The following is a 17,772-nucleotide window of genomic DNA, read 5'->3' on the forward strand; positions in this document are numbered from 1 at the left end:
ATTACAGGGTTAGCGAGAATGTGAGGCCATGGAGAGAATTCTAAACACAAGGCTCTGAATGTGGCCAGAATGAGAGGATCTAAGGTGTGAATCTCGAGCGCTCATTGGATAGATCTGAGCAATAAAATGGGTCCTTTGTTAATTGTCCTGTATCCCTCCATTAGTTAATTGTATTCCAATGTTCAGCTAGTTCTGTGGCCTCTACGTGCTCAGTGCACCAGTTTACTTTGTGTGTGGTTCTAGAGGGCTTGTGTATCGAAGCCAACAACATTCACAGGAACACGGAGCGATGGCGGCAATCTCAGAACTCCATCGGAAGTTAATTCAAATTGCTTTTATTTATTCCTGCGAGGATGGATATCACAACTGTTTTCTGTGCTTTATTCACCAGCAATCCATTTTCCCAGTGTTGCTCTTTATGATATGATGTTATGTCCCAACCACGTCGCCAATACTGTGGGTATTCTTATTTATCTTAGTGAACCACAAGCCTTCCCTTATATCGGTCAAATGACCACACAACCAGTTAGTTAGTTCAAAAGATGGTTTATTTACATACACAAGGGTTACTTCGACATGCAAACACAATATCTACTACAAGTTAAACTACACCTATCAGCTACAATAACCTATACTTAACTTCAGGGCGACCGGCACTGTGCAAATGGATAAGGCCTTTATCTTGATTTCACGTGGCTGGTTCAAAAAAGTGGCTCTGTCTCTGCTGGGCTCATCCGTCAGGTAGTGATCATTGGTCTTGAACTTGGCTGGCTGGTCGTTATGCTGAGATTGGTGTGGGCACAGGCCGATCCCAAAAGAGGCTGGCACAGGCCGGGTCCAAAAGAGACTGAACACATGGCTGTGTCCCCTTTTATCCCTCTGGGATTTTGCGCTCTTTGGGGCGGTCCTTGATCTTGGACCCAATAGTTCGACAGGGCTCTGATCACTGCCTTCAATTTCGGCCAACAAAGGGGCGGGTGCCTTGGTGGCTGGGCGGGTCCTTAGCTGTCATTGACCTTGGCAGTTGGGCTCTCTGAGTAAAGGGAATGGCGCCGATCGTCTGTGGCTGTATCGGTTTCTTGATTGGAGTCCTATTGTCCTGGGAAACGGGCCATTAAGAATGCAAACGAGCGGGGGTTTCGATCATGTCTAGCTACCCGTGATTCAGATACACATAAGCTCTGTATCTGTCTCAATCCTGGGTTGTCCATAATTCCCATGGTCCTTTGCAGGTGGCCATCTTAGATGACTACACCAGATACTGAAGTTGTTTGAGAACAATCTGCAAGAATATCATTGGACTGACTTGTTATTATAGAACTATGAGGCCATTCGGCCTATTGAGTCTGCACCAACTCTCTGAAAGAGCACCCAGCCTAGGCCCACTCCCCCACCCTACCCCGTAACCCTATCTAACCTGCACATCTTTGGACACTAAGGGGCAATTTAGCATGGTCAATCCACCTAAACCTGCACATCTTTGGACTGTGGGAGGAAACCGGAGCACCCGGAGGAAACCCACGCAGACTCGGGGAGAACGTGCAAACTCCACACAGACAGTGACCCAAGATCCCTGGTCCCTGGCATTGTGAGGCAGCAGTGTTAACCACTGTATCACCGTGCCCTACCTGCACCTCCAAAACACACCATAAAACTCACCTCATTGACCAAGCTTTTGGTCACTTGTCCTAATATCTCCTGACATGGCTGGAGGTCAAACTTTGTTTGTTTACGCTCTTGTGGAGCATCTTGGAACATTTTCCTACATTGCAGGTGCTATATAAATGCAAGTTGTGGTTGCTCCAATAGTCAACAGTTTTCTAATTGAGTATTGTTTTTAACGGTGGGAGAGCATACCCTCTCGCCTTTGAGCGTACTATCAAAAGTAAAGCTTATTTTACTTTCACTTCCGAGCAGAAGGAGGTCACTCGGAGAATCAGATAGAGACACTCAAGACCGATCGGGTTGTCCATGCCAGTAGATAGACATTTGAGACACATGCCACAAGTAGAGCAATAGGGAGTGGGCATCTGTCCCTTAGCGCCTCCTGTCACTAGGCATATGGACTGCTGTTGACCAGACTACAACCGCAATGCTATTAGAGATTGTATGCTTGTCAAAGCGCCAGGGATGGGCTGCCTCTCAAGTGAGAAGGAATCATGTGCCGTTGGCATGACGACCAAGGTATAAATGTGTTTGGGTTACTATGGACACCCACAATTTAGCTGGCTCACTCCATTAAACCTCCACAGATCATTTTCTATCCATTTGGACCGCCAGAGACTGGGATGCCTTGTTAACCTGTCAGGGATCAGGTGCTCAAAAGAAAAAGATCCACTTTCGATGCTGAAGGGTTTGGCGTACCACTTATTATTGGTCACTGGGGCTGAGTGATTTTCTCCCTCTCATGCCAGGAAAATTCTGAATGATAGCAGATTTTATTGCTGTCATGGTTGCATCCTCAAATATTATTGCCCTCTTCCTGGTGGGAAAACATGGAACATGGAAAATGGGGTTGCACTGAAGACTATTTAGTGCCTCAGTGGGCGCAGATCTGTAAGACTGGGCCAAAGCCAAACCATGCTTGAACGAGGCAAGTTCCAAGTATTTACGGACTGAACTTTGGATATGAGCTGAGATTTCTGTTCAGATTACCCTTCGACTGGACTACGCTTGGATTCTCTGAGATCCACCCAACAGGCGTCAGGAGGGGCAATGGCATCAGTCTTCACGGTGGAAGGCACCAGTGGGATACTCCAGGAGAATCAGGGGACAGAGGTGAGTGTAGTGACCATCACTGAGAAGAAGGTTCTGGAGAAACTGGAAGGTCTGAAGGTGGATAAATCACCTGGACCAGATGGACTACACCCCAGGGTTCTAAAGAAGATTGTGGAGGCATTGGTGGTGATCTTTCAGGATTCACTGGAGGCAGGGAGAGTCCCAGAGGACTGTAAAATGGCTAATGTAACACCCCTGTTTACGAAGGGAGGGAGGGAGGCAGAAGATGGGAAATTATAGGCTGATTAGCCTGACTTCGGTCACTGGTAAGATTTTAGAGTCCATTATTAAAGATGATATTGCAGAGTACTTGGACATGCATGCTAAAATAGGACTGAGTCAGCATGGCTTCACCAAGGGGAGGTCATGTCTGAAAAATCTGTTAGAATTCTTTGAGGAGGTAACAAGGAAGCTAGACAAAGGAGAACCAGTGGACATGATTTATTTAGAAGGCCTTTGACAAGGTGCCGCATAGGAGACTGTAAAATATGTTAAGAGCCCATGGTGTTAAGGATAAGATACTGGCATGGATAGAGGATTGGCTGACTGGCAGAAGGCAGAGAATGACGATAAAGGGGTCTTTTTCAGGATGGCAGCCGGTGACTAGTGGTGTACCTCAGGGGTCGGTGAAAAGCCCAGCTTTTCACAATATACATTAATGGTCTGGAAAAAGGAACTGAAGGCACTGTTGCTAAGTTTGCAGATGATACAAAGGTATGCAGAGGGACAGGTAATATTGAGGAAGCAGGGGGGCTGCAGAAGGACTTGGGCAGGGTTGGGGAGTGGGCAAAGAAGTGGCAGATGGAATACAAATGTGGAAAAGTGTGAGGTGTTGCACTTTGGTCGAAAGAATGGAGGCATAGACTATTTTCTAAATGGGAAAAGGCTTTGGAAACCAGAAACACAAAGGGACTTTGGAGTCCTTGTTCATGATTCTCTTAAGGTTAACGTGCAGGTTCAGTCGGCAGGTAGGAAGGCAAATACAATGTTCGCATTCATGTTGAGAGGGCTAGAATACAAGAGCAGTTACGTACTTCTGAGGCTGAATAAGACTCTGGTCAGACCTCATTTGGAGTAATGTGAGCAGTTTTGAGCCCTTTTGTGTTACAAAGAACAAAGAACAAAGAAATGTACAGCACAGGAACAGGCCCTTCGGCCCTCCAAGCCCGTGCCGACCATACTGCCCGACTAAACTACAATCTTCTACACTTCCTGGGTCCGTATCCTTCTATTCCCATCCTATTCATATATTTGTCAAGATGCCCCTTAAATGTCCCTATCGTCCCTGCCTCCACTACCTCCTCCGGTAGTGAGTTCCAGGCACCCACTACCCTCTGCGTAAAAAACTTGCCTCGTACATCTACTCTAAACTTTGCCCCTCTCACCTTAAACCTATGCCCCCTAGTAATTGACCCCTCTACCCTGGGGAAAAGCCTCTGACTATCCACTCTGTCTATGCCCCTCATAATTTTGTATACCTCTATCAGGTCGCCCCTCAACCTCCTTCGTTCCAGTGAGAACAAACCGAGTTTATTCAATCGCTCCTCATAGCTTATGCCCTCCATACCAGGCAACATTCTGGTAAATCTCTTCTGCACCCTCTCTAAAGCCTCCACATCCTTCTGGTAGTGTGGCGACCAGAATTGAACACTATACTCCAAGTGTGGCCTAACTAAGGTTCTATACAGCTGCAACATGACTTGCCAATTCTTATACTCAATGCCCCGGCCAATGAAGGCAAGCATGCCGTATGCCTTCTTGACTACCTTCTCCACCTGTGTAGCCCCTTTCAGTGATCTGTGGACCTGTACTCCTAGATCTCTTTGACTTTCAATACTCCTGAGGGTTCTACCATTCACTGTATATTCCCTACCTGCATTAGCCCTTCCAAAATGCATTACCTCACATTTGTCCAGGTTAAACTCCATCTGCCATCTCTCCGCCCAAGTCTCCAGACAATCTAAATCCTGCTGTATCCTCAGACAGTCCTCATCGCTATCCGCAATTCCACCAACCTTTGTGTCGTCTGCAAACTTACTAATCAGACCAGTTACATTTTCCTCCAAATCATTTATATATACTACAAAGAGCAAAGGTCCCAGCACTGATCCCTGTGGAACACCACTGGTCACAGCCCTCCAATTAGAAAAGCATCCCTCCATTGCTACCCTCTGCCTTCTATGGCCTAGCCAGTTCTGTATCCACCTTGCCAGCTCACCCCTGATCCCGTGTGACTTCACCTTTTGTACTAGTCTACCATGAGGGACCTTGTCAAAGGCCTTACTGAAGTCCATATAGACAACATCTACTGCCCTACCTGCATCAATCATCTTAGTGACCTCCTCGAAAAACTCGATCAAGTTAGTGAGACACGACCTCCCCTTCACAAAACCGTGCTGCCTCTCACTAATACGTCCATTTGCTTCCAAATGGGAGTAGATCCTGTCTCGAAGAATTCTCTCCAGTAATTTCCCTACCACTGAAGTAAGGCTCACCGGCCTGTAGTTCCCGGGATTATCCCTGCCACCCTTCTTAAACAGAGGAACAACATTGGCTATTCTCCAGTCCTCCGGGACATCCCCTGAAGACAGCGAGGATGTTGTTAGGGGGGAGTTCCAGGATGATAACCCAGTGGCTTTGATTTGATTTGCTTTGTTTTATTATTGTCACAGGTATTAGTATATAGTGAAAAGTGTTGTCTCTTGCATGCTATGCAGACAAAGCATATCGTACATAGGGAAGGAAGGAGAGACTACAGAATGTAATATTTCAGTCATAACTGGGATGTAGGGAAACGATCAACTTAATACGAGGTACGTCTATTCAAAAGTCTGGGGCGGGATTCTCTGATCCTGAGGCTAATTGTTGACGTTGTCGGAACCGCCGTCGCGTTTCTCGACGGCATAAACACGGCCCCAGGATCAGAAATTCTGGCCCCTACAGGGGGCCAGCAGGGCGCCTCAACGGTTCACGCCGCTCCAGCTGCTGATCCGGCCGTGGAATGGGCGCCGGTGGATGCGCGCATGCGCAGTGGATCCAGCGCAAACCCGTGCATGCGCAGTCCCACCGCCGCGATTTCCGGGCATGCACGGTGTCTCCCTTGTCCACGCTGGCCCCGACCCAACATGGCGCAGGAGAACAGGCGCCGGCCCAGACGATAGGAGGCCGGGAGACAGAGAGGCCGGCCCAGCCGATCGGTGGGTCCCGATCGCGGGCTAGGCCACATAGGAGGCCCCCCGGGGGTCGGACCCCCCCCCCCGGGGTCGGTCCCCGCCTCCCCCCCCCCCACAGGCCGCCACCCGACCCTTCAACGCTGAGTTCCCGCCGGCGGGACTCGGCGTTTCCACGACGGCCGCTCAGCCCAACCTGGCCCGAGAATCGCCGGGACGGCTGCGTAGAGCGTCCCGCGACCGGCGCTGCGCCAACCACACCGGCACCAATGGCGCCGATTCTCCACAGAGCGGAGAATCGCGTTCCGGCGGCGGGGCGGTGTGACGCGATTCGCGCTGGTCGCGGGGGATTCTCCGGCCCGGCCCCGGATGGCAGTCGGGAAGAAGCTGTTCTTGAGTCGGTTGGTATGTGACCTCAAACTTTTGTATCTTTTTCCTGACGGAAGAAGGTGGAAGAGAGCATGTCCGGGGTGCGTGGGGTCCTTAATTATGCTGGTTGCCTTTCCGACGCAGCGGGAATTATAGATAGAGTCAATGGATGAGAGGCTGGTTTGAGTGATGGACCGGGCTACATTCACGACCTTTTGTAGTTTCCTGCGGTCTTGCGCAGAGCAGGAACCATATCAAGCTGTGATATAACCAGAAAGAATGCTTTCAATGGTGCATCTGTAGAAGTTGGCGAGGGTCGTAGCTGACATGCCAAATTTCCTTAGTTTTCTGAGAAAGTAGAGTCGTTGGTGGGCTTTCTTAACTATATTGTCGGCACGGGGGGGACCAAGACAAGCTGTTGGTGATCTGTACACCTAAAAACTTGAAGCTCTTGACCCTTTCTACTTCGTTTCCATTGATGTAGACAGGGGCACGTTCTCCTCTATGCTTTCTGAAGTCGATGACAGACTCCTACGTTTTGTTGACATTGAGGGAGAGATTATTGTCAGCGCACCAGTTCACCAGATTCTCTATCTGATTCCTGTACTCTGTCTCGTCATTGTTTGAAATCCGACCCACTACGGTGGTGCCATCAGCAAATTTGAGAATCGTGTTGGAGGGGAAATTAGCCACATAGTCATAGTATATAAGGAGTATAGTAGGGGGCTGAGGAATCAGCCTTGAAGGGCACCGATGTTGAGAATAATCGTGGAGGAGGTGTTGTTGCCTATCCATACTGATTGTGGTCCGTGGGTTAAGAAGTTCAGGATCCAGTCACAGAGAGAGGGGCCGAGGCCCAGGCCACGGAGTTTGGAGATGAGTTTCGTCGGAATAATAGTGTTGAAGGCTGAGCTGTAGTCAATAAATAGGACTCTGACATAGGTGTCTTTGTTATCTAGGTGTTCCAGTGTTGAGTGCTGGGCCAGGGGGATGGCGTCTGCTGTGGACCTGTTGCAGCAGTAGGCGAACTGTAGTGGATCAAGGCAATCCGGGAGGCTGGAGTTGATTCGTGCCATGACTAACCTTTCAAAGCCCTTCATAATGATGGATGTCAGAGCCACTGGACGATAGTCATTAAGGCAATCTGCCTAGCCTTTTTTTGGTACAGGGATGATAGTCGTCTTCTTGAAGCAGATAGGGACGTCAGATAGTTGTAAAGAGAGGTTGAAGATGTTTGCGAATACCCCCGGCAGCTGATCCGCTCAAGACCTGAGTGTTGGTCCGGGTACCCCATCCGGGCCAGTAGCTTTCCGTGGGTTGACCTTTGAGAAGGCTGCTCTGACGTCTGTAATGGTGACCTCGGATACAAGCTTATCTGAGTCTTCCAGGGTAAAGGGCGTGCTCTCGCTGACCTCTTGCTCAAAGCGGGCATAGAATGCGTTGAGCTCATCGGTGCGTTGGAGCCGGCGATTTTACATGCCTTCAGCTTGTAGCCGTTTTGTCTTGCAGACCTTGCCATAGTCGGCGGGGGTCCGTGTGGCTCGCCTGGGACTCGAGCTTGGTCTGGTACTGTCTTTTGACATCTTTGATGGATTTCCTTAGATCATATCTGGCTTTTTTGTGTAGGTCAGGGTCACCTGACTTGAAAACCTCAGACCTAGACTTCAGCAAGCAGTGGATATCCCTGTTCATCCAGGGTTTCCGGTTGGGGAACACACGGATTTGCTTCTTTGGCACACAGTCTTCTACACACTGACTAATGAAGTCAGTTACTGTAGTGGCGTACTCGTTCAGGCTGGCCGCAGAGTTTTTAAATACTGACCGGTCCACTGACTCTAAGCAGTCCCGTAGGAGATCATCCGATTCCTCAGACCAACAACGCACGACTTTCTTTGACGGATTCTCCCACTTCAGTTTTTGCTTATAGGCCGGGAGCAGGAGCACAGCCTTGTGGGTCAGATTTGCCAAAGTGTGGGCGGGCGATAGAGCGGTAGGCATGTTTGACATTTGTGTAGCAGTGGTCCAGGATGTTTGGGCCTCTGGTGGAACAGGTGACGTGTTGGTGGTAACTTGGTAGTACGCTCTTGAGCTTGGTCTGATTGAAGTCCCCAGCCACGATGAACAAGACCTCAGGATGTTTCATTTCAAGGCTATTTGTGGTGGTGCATATTTCGTCCAGCGCGATTTTCATGTCGCATGGGGTGGGATTTACACTGCCGCCAGGATAACGGAGCTGAACTCCCGCGGAAGGTTGTAGGGGCATCATTTTAGCGTCAGGTATTCTAGGTCTGGGGAGCAGAAACTCGCCAGTGTTGAGACCTCTAGGCACCAGGAGGTGTCGATTAGGAGGCAGACCCCACCTCCCCTATCCTTGCCTGAGATCGTCATACGGTCCATTCGGTGGATTGAGAAGCCCTCTGGTTGTAGGGCACAGTCTGGTGAAGCAGGAGTGAGCCATTTCTCTGTGAAACAGAGAGCACAGCAGTCCCTTCGTTCTCTTTGAAAAGTGGGTCTGGCTTTAAGTTCGTCTAGCTTGTTTTCCAGAGATTGGACATTACCTCGGAGTAAGCTAGGCAGAGGGGCTTTGGGGCTGCTTTGTTTCACTCTCACCTGCATGCCTGCACGTTTTCCACGCTTCCTGGAGTGACTGCTTCTCTTCGAGCCTGGGAGACGGTGTGAGTATGCGGTGTTACGGGCATAGTTGTGTCCAATGAGGTTCTTCACTCTGGTCGGTGTGTGGATGGAGGATTTGTTGCCTTGCTTGCGGTTCCTGGGCCGGTAGGTGGGTCTGCGCGGTCAAGCGTTCCGGGTCGCTGCAGTTTGTCTTCGCAGGTCGGTGGATGTCCAGACCACGCTCCGGCGTGGATGGGTCGAAGACCGGTAAGTGGATGACGTCTCTGGGGTCGCGGTTGCAGATGAGGCGATGGTCGGGTCCGTGTGTTGGGGTCCGCAGGGTCCTTTCCAGATCGCGGTCTTCCTTCAGCGGACGGAGGATCGCTAGACCTGCAAGTAAATTTAAAAGAGCAGTATTAGTGATTATTAGGCCGTGGGAGCGTAACAATGAAGGAACAGTGATATATTTCCAAGTCAGGGTGGTGAGTGACTTGGAGGGGAACCTCCTGGTGGTGGTGTTCCTAGGTGTCTGCTGCTCCTGTCCTTCTAGATGGTAGTGGTTATGGATTTGGAAGGTGCTGTCTAAGGAACCTTACTGCAGTGCGTCTTGTAGATGGTACACACGGCTGCTATTGTTCGGCGGTGATGGAGGGTTTGAATGTCTGTGGAAGGGGGAGCAATCAAACGGGTTGCTTTGTCCTGGATGATGACGAGCTTCTCGAGTGTTGTTGGAGCTGCACTCATCCAGGCAAGTGGAGAGTATTCCATTACATTCCTGACTTGTGCCTTGTAGATGGTGGACAGGCTTTGGAGGGTCAGAAAGTGAGTTACTCACCGAAGGATTCCTAGCCTTTGACCTGCCCTGGTAGCCACAGTATTAAAAAAAAAAAAATTTTACAGTACTAAATTCATTTTTTCCAATTAAGGGCAATTTAGCGTGGCCAATCCACCTACACTGCACATCTTTTGGGTTGTGGGGGCGAAACCCACACAAACACGGGGAGAATGTGCAAACTCCACACGGACAGTGACCCAGGGCCGGGATCGAACCTGGGACCTCGGCGCCGTGAGGCAGCACGGCTAACCTACTGCGCCACCATGTTGCACTCGTAGCCACAGTATTGATATGGCTAGTCCAGTTCAGTTTCTGATCATTGGTAACCCCCAGGATGTTGATTGTGGGGGATTCAGCGGTGATAATACCATTGGATATGAGGAGTGGCTAAGGACTCTGTGTCTGTACTCGCTGGAGTTTAGAAGGATGGGGGGGGATCTTATTGAAACTTACAGGATACTGCGAGGTCTGGATAGAGTGGACATGGAGAGGATGTTTCCACTTGTCGGAAAAACTAGTACCAGAGGGCACAATCTCAGACTAAAGGGACGATCCTTCAAAACAGAGATGAGGAGGAATTTCTTCAGCTAGAGGGTGATGAATCTGTGGAGCTCATTGCCGCAGAAGGCTGTGGAGGCCAACTCACTGAGTGTCTTTAAGATAGAGATACATAAGTTCTTGATTAATTAGGGGATCAGGCGTTATAGGGAGAAGGCAGGAGAATGCGGATGAGAAACATATCAGCCATTATTGAATGGCGGAGCAGACTCGATGGGCCGAATGGCCTAATTCTGCTCTTGTTATGGCAGGTTTGCAAGAGGTGGAAAACAAAGGCCTCCAACTATTCTGTGGTCACATCTCTGATGCCAACAACCAGCACTTCTCTCCGTAGTGAAGATGTAGGCCATGGCTTTCTGATGAGAAATCAGCAGATGTTTGTGCAATCAGCTTAAGAGAAAAAAAGCACCTCAGCGAGCAGTCTATTATTATTGTTTTATCATGCTTGATGACAGCTCCGAATAACAGCAGATCGAGAACAATAATGTGCGCCGGCAGACTGACTCTGTCAAGTATCGGGACTCATTTGTTGTCATGTAGAAAGCATGGTTGGGACTCACTTGGTGACAGGATTAAAACAGAGTTCATCACAAGGCACTGGGCTCAAAGTAGATTCAGTATGAATAACCCATAGTTGTGAATAAAGCGAGTTTTGCACAATCAGGATTTAGAATCGTCCCAGTGACATTAAAATAATATAAGAGTGAATTATTTTTATGAAGGCATTGCCGTGACTAACGTTTTGATTTGTTAGTGAAAGTAAGGAAAGGACTTGTATTACCATAGTGCTGTTCATGACCTCAGGGTGTTTCAAAGCACTTTAAAGCCAATTAAGTACTTTTGAAATGTAGTGATGTAGGAAACCTGGTAGCTTATTTGCACACAGCAAAAGTAGTTTAAAAAAAAAAAAATTTTGAGTACCAATTCATTTTTTCCAATTAAGGGGCAATTTAGAGTGGCCAATCCACCTAGCCTGCACATCTTTGGGTTGTGGGGTGAAACCCACGCAAACACGGGGAGAATGTGCAAACTCCACTCAAGAAAGGGAGTTGATGTTTCACGGAAGCGAAGTGTTGTTTCATAGCGCCAAGGACCTGAGTTCGATTCCCGGCTTGGGTCACTGTCTGTGCGGAGTCTGCACGTTCGCCCCGTGTCTGCGTGGGTTTCCTCCGGGTGCTCCGGGTTTCTCCCACAAGTCCCAAAAGACGAGCTTGTTAGGTAATTTGGACATTCTGAATTCTCCCTTAGTGTACCTGAACAGATGCCGGAGTGTGGCGACTAGCGGAGTTTCACAGTGATTTCATTGTGGTGTTAATGTAAGCCTACTTGTGACACTAATAAAGATTATTATTATTATTCAAATCTGCGACCTTTCATCAGAACTGGAAAAAGCCGGACATGTAACTGGTATGGATTGTCGGAAAAGGGAGAGGTGGAAAGAAGAAAAAGGAAGCGGTGGGAAGAATGCCTGTGATAGGACGGCGGGCAGAAGAGATTAAACGGTAGAAGGTTTCATGATGCAAGGGCAATGGGAGTGGTAATGGGACAGGTAAAGAAATTAAAGATCTGTCTAGATGAGGTGTGAATGGGAGGACCCTGAATAGCTTCCATCAGAATGCAAAGCCAGGGGGCAGCACGGTGACGCAGTGGGTTAGCCCTGCAGCCTCACGGGGCCGAGGTCCCAGGTTCGATCCCGGCTCTGGATCACTGTCCGTGTGGAGTTTGCACATTCTCCCTGTGTCTCGTCCCCACAACCCAAAGATGTGCAGGCTAGGTGGATTGCCCCTTCATTGGAAAAAATTAATTGGGTACTCTAATTAAAAAAAAAAGAAAGAATGCAAAGCCAAGGAATTGAATGAGAAACAAGAGAGAAGAAACAAACAAACGGGCAAGGAACGAAAAAATATAATGGGGTGGAGGTTATGGTCTAAAATTATTGAACTCAATATTGAGTCCAGAAAGTTGGAAAGCGCCCAGTCACCTATGATGTGCTTTACTCTGAGCTGCATTGAGTTTCGTTGGAACATGCAGCAGGCCGAGGACAGAGAGATCAGAGTGGGAGCAAGATGAAGAGTTAAAGTGACAGATAACAGGGCGTTCAGGGCCCCACTTACAGAGTGAGTGGAGGTATTCTGCAAAACAGTCCCCAATCTGCATTTGGTCACCCACCCCAGTGTTGAGGAGACCACAACGTGAGCAGTGAATATGGAATACTAAATTGAGAGGAGTGCAAGTAAATTGCTGCTTTACCCGCCGCTGATAAAAGTTATCTGCTGCCAGAAAGAGGCCCTTAATTGCCCAATTAAATGTCATGATTGGCCTCTGGAGCGAGGGCCATCCTCCACTATCCTTGCTGCTGGTGAGATGGCGTGGAGGCAAGAAGGTGGCAGGTACTGAAATTGCAGTCTTCCTATGCCATTTTCGGCTCATTGAGTCTGCACCGACCCTTCAAAAGACCACCCTACCTCGGCCCAATCCCCCGACCTATTCCAGCGACCTCACCCTAAGGGGCAATTTAGCATGGCCTATCCACCCAATGTGCACATCTTTGGACTGTGGAAAGAAACCGGAGCACCCGGAGAAAACCCACGCAGACGCGGGAAGAATATGCAAACTCCACACAGACAGTTATTGAACCCGGGTCATTGGCGTTGTGAGGCAGCAGTGCTAACCACTCTGCCACCTTGTTGCCCCAGCTAGGGCTTAAATTGCCTGCGCAGTTCATTAGCTTCAAATTATATAATGCATAGTGGCTGGTCAACACAGCTTTTCTGGCATTCCTAGAAACTTGCCACCAATGTCTACTTGCCCAGTGCTCCCTGTCTTTGCTGGGTCCTTTGCATCCTGCCACTAATACTTCCTCGCCTCGTGCCTCTGTCCCACTTGGACTTCTTGCACCCTGTCTCCTGGCCCTCCACTTTGTGGTAGGAATATGCCCAAATCAGAATAGGGAGTCAACCCGAGATATTGGCATACAACAATGTGACCCCAGTAAGTCATAAAGGACACACTTGGAGTGCCAGCATATTGCGCAAAGGAGGAAACCCTATTGCTTCCAGCAATACAAAAGTCAGGGGGTTGGCAAACTCTAAGGCACAAAGTAAAAGGCACTAAATGGGGACAGGTTCTTAGAGTGGGAACGCAGGTGACAACTGGGCAGCACGGTAACATAGTGGTTAGCACTGTGGCTTCACAGAACCAGGGTCCCAGATTCGATTCCTGGCTTGGGTCACTGTCTGTGCAGAGTCTGCACATTCTCCCCGTGTCTGCATAGGTTTCCTCCGGGTGCTCCGGTTTCCTCCCACAGTCCAAAGACGTGCAGGTTAGGTGGATTGGCCATGATAAATTACCCTTAGTGTCCAAAAAGGTTAGGAGGGGTTATTGGGTTCGGGGGATAGAGTGGAAGGGAGGGCTTAAGTGGGTTGGTGCAAACTCGAAGGGCCGAATGGCCTCCTTCTGCACTGCATGTTCTATGTCTATGTCTAACTGCAATTTAATGTGGAAACATGTGAGGAATTACATTTTGGATGATGAAACAAGAAATGGAAAACAGCTGAGTGGCATGATACAGAAAGCGTGAATGCATCTGTGGAGATACGGGGCAGCACGGTGGTGCAGTGGTTAGCATTGCTGCCTCACGGCGCCGAGGTCCCAGGTTTGATCCCGGCCCTGGGTCACTGTCCGTGTGGAGTTTGCACATTTTCCCCGCGTTTGCGTGAGTTTCGCCCCCACAACCCAAAGATATGGAGGGTAGGTGGATTGCCAATGCTAAATTGTCCCTTAATTGGAAAAAGTGAATTGGGTCCTCTCAATGTATTTTTTTTAAAAATCTGTGGAGATACAAGATCAAATACATAATTCCCGAAAAGTACAGGTGAATAAGGTTGCGAGGAAAGGCCAACATAATGAGGGGGGATGGTGGCATAGTCGTAGTATCACTGAACTGCTAATGTATGCTAGGCCCAGGATGATCCCTTGGAAAAATGAGTTCAAATCCCACCACAGCAGATGGAAAAAATTAATTTTTAAAAAAATCTGCAATTGCAATGGTGACAATAAAACGATTATTGATTGTTGTAAAAACCCATCTGGTTCACTAATATCCTTCCTTTTTAGGGAAGGAAATCTGTCATCCTTCTCGGTCTGGCCTCCATGTACCTGTGGCAATGTGGTTGACTCTGAAGTGCCCATTGGTTCAAGGGGCAATTAGGGAGGGGTAACGGACAAATGCCCTTCCAGCGACGCCCATGATCTGTGAAAGAATGATTGTCATTTTGCGCAATGCTGTGATAAAGCAGAGGAGTAAAGAAAGCAGCGATCGGGTGCAATCCCAGCAGTCGCACTGAGATTGGGCCCCCCCCCCCCCCCCCCCCCCCCATGCATTTACCCGAGCAGAGTTTTGAGGTGCCGGGCTTATTCGGCACCAGTAGTCGGCCACCGATTGCAGAAACACTTCAGGACATCAAAGCTACAGTAATTGTCCAGGATCATACCAAGGATATGAAATGATAGAAAAGAGGGGAATTGTGAAAGACTGGGGCCGGGATTCTCCAATCCCACGGCCAAGTTCTGACGCCGGCGTGAAAAGCGGCGCGAGCCACTCCGGCGTCAACGGGCTTCAAGTGGCAGGTATCCACCTCTTCCTAGGGGGCTAGTACAGCGCCGGAGTGATGTCCGCCGCTCCGGCGCCCAAAAGCCGGCATGCCACGGCCGGCGCGAGTCCGCGCATCCCGTATCCGCGCCGGCCCCGGGCAATATGGTGGAGCCCTACAGGGGCCCGGCGCGGAGGAACATAGGCCCCCACGGAACTAGCCCACCCACCAATCGGTAGGCCCCGATCACGGGCCAGGCCACCGTGGAGGCTCCCCCCCGGGGTCGGATCCCCCCGCACCCCCACCAGGACGGCCCCCGCAGCCAGAACTCTGAGGTCCCGCCGGGTGGGGCCATACGTAACCCACGCCGGTGGGACTCGTCCGAACTCGGTGGACACTCGGCCCGTCGAGGCCCGGAGAATCGCCGGCGGTAGGGAGGCGCTTTCAAAGGCCCCCGACCGGCATGGCGGCGATTCCGCGGGAGCCCGAGAATATGCCGAGCCGGAGTCGGGGCAGTATGGCACGATTCTTGCGCCCCCCCCCCCCCCCCCCCATTCCCCCCCCCGCCGACCCGGTGCGGGGTCGGAGAATCCCGGCCTGGGACTGCTATTACGGCAAAAGAAGAAGCCATTTGAAGCCAATATAGTACCTCTGAACTGTAGTCGCTGTCGCATTTGAAGAACCACTACAGACAATGTGCACAGAAAGATACCACAAATAGCAATGAGGTAAGTAACCGGATAATCTATGTTTTTTTTTAAATTGAGGGATAAGTATCAACAGGTACATTAGGGTGAACACACCTGCACTACCTTAAAATAGTGTCACAGGATATCTATGGCTGGATTCTGCACTGCCAGCTGCCAGGAGTGGAGTTCCCGATGCGGTGGAGAAGCCAACGTCGGGTAAAATATGGGATTGCCGCTCTCCAGTCCCCTGCTGGGGGTGGCGTTGAAGTTCACGCCCCGCGCCAGCGCGAGGATGCAAATGGATCAATTTGACTCATTTGCATCCTATTAACGGGCTGGGCACCATATTCTCCAAGCCCAAGTGATTCTCCAGTTCTCTGGGCGAAGAGTTAAGTGGGTGAAAATTGGTGCAAGTATTTACAAACATGGCCTTTGCGGTGGGCCAAGGGGTAACTCATTCAGGAGAAAGCAGATGGGAACTTGATTTCACTTTGTATCTGAAAGACAATGCAAGAGGCAGTGCTGCACTGAAGTGTCAGCCCAGATTATGGACGCAAGTCTCTCGAGTAGCTCTTGAACCCACAACCTTTTGACCCGGCCGCAGGAGTGTTACCATAGCTAAACAGAAAAGAGTGAGCAAAGATCTGTTGGAGGTATTTAAAGGTTTAAAGTTTTGTGGGGTGAATAAGAAAAGATAGAAGGAGCATGTTCACGCATTGCACCTCTTTCACATAAATGAAAGCTTGTGGGACAGCCATTCCCTGGTTCATTCCCAAGGCAGTGCTTTGACTAACCAGAGTCGATTTGCTTGGTTTGAATTTGAACAATAGCTTGGAGGTTAACTGTTCCCTGCTGCATTGTCCATGGCAACAACTCTCCCAACCAGAGTCCGCTTTCCAATCAATCAGCACTCTCACCCCATGCAGTATAAACTGTTGTTCCTTTTACTGTCGGGAACCTTATGATCTGTCCTTATGTGAGCAAGATGAAAACCTTAAGCCGCATGTCTCTTTTATCAGGAATACTCAAATTCTGTACTACCAAAAGACTATTTCCTCTCGTTGGTATGTCAGTGACAGGATTATCTGATTGTAATTTATCACTAAGAGATGGAGGAGAAGAGTTTAGGGGACACTTTATTATACAGAGGAGTGTTGGAGTGTGGAATATGTTACCACAGGGAATGGTTGAGGTTGAGACCATTGAACTTTTTAAGGAGAAATCGTATAGAATATATTTGAAACAGAGAAAGGCCCAAGGCTTTGCGGGTGGTAGCGTGTGGCAGTGGGATTAGTTGCTTTAGCGAAGAGCCAGTACAGAAATGATGGGCTGAATGCCCTCTTTCTGTGTTGCCAACCTCTGTGGTTCCTGTCCATAGACCATGTCCCATTAACCAGTGAGCGTGGCACATTGTTTGGGTCGCATAACATACATTTTTCCCCAGCTAGCAAAGGTGAATGAGTTCACTACCAGCGCAAGTGACAATTGTTGCTACAAAATCTACAGCCTGACAGGTGAGTACTTTATTGAAATCTCCCGGACACCCCTTGTTACTTTCTTTTTAATGCTTTAAAGTTAGTAACTGTAACAAGCCTGGAAGCTTAACATTTCAATAAATCTGATCCTATATTGATACGAAGATGTTCCACTCTTGTGAGGTTACAGCATGGGAGTTTTTACATAATCTCCTCTAAAGGGCTATCTCCAGATATAGTTCCACAGTAAAACTTGGGGGAGGAAGGGGATGTGACTGAGGGATGCCAGCAAGTGTACAGATCTCGCCCTTTATTAAGCTTGAATAATGTAATGAACCATACACTTCCTTTAGGTGATTTATGCCCCTCGTTAAAAAGAACAGAATATCCGACACAAATTCTGACAGTCATTGCGGGCTTGTATTTAAAAGCGATTAGAACGCCGCCCTCAAATCCTGCCAACAGGCGCTCAATCCTCTGAGCGACAAGAAAATAACGAGCCACGTGTCCGCTCACCAAGCTGCCTTGCAGCAACCTGACGCTGCGCCGGAGTGGGCAATAACGGTGGCAGCGCCGATTCCTTTTGTTTCGGCAAACCTGCAGCAATCCAGGGGCAGCACGGTGTTGCAGTGGTTAGCACTGCTGCCTCACGGCGCCGAGGTCCCAGGTTCGATCCCAGCTCTGGGTCACTGT

The sequence above is a fragment of the Scyliorhinus torazame genome, chromosome 11, assembly GCF_047496885.1.
Source record: "Scyliorhinus torazame isolate Kashiwa2021f chromosome 11, sScyTor2.1, whole genome shotgun sequence".
Lineage (NCBI taxonomy): Eukaryota > Metazoa > Chordata > Chondrichthyes > Carcharhiniformes > Scyliorhinidae > Scyliorhinus > Scyliorhinus torazame.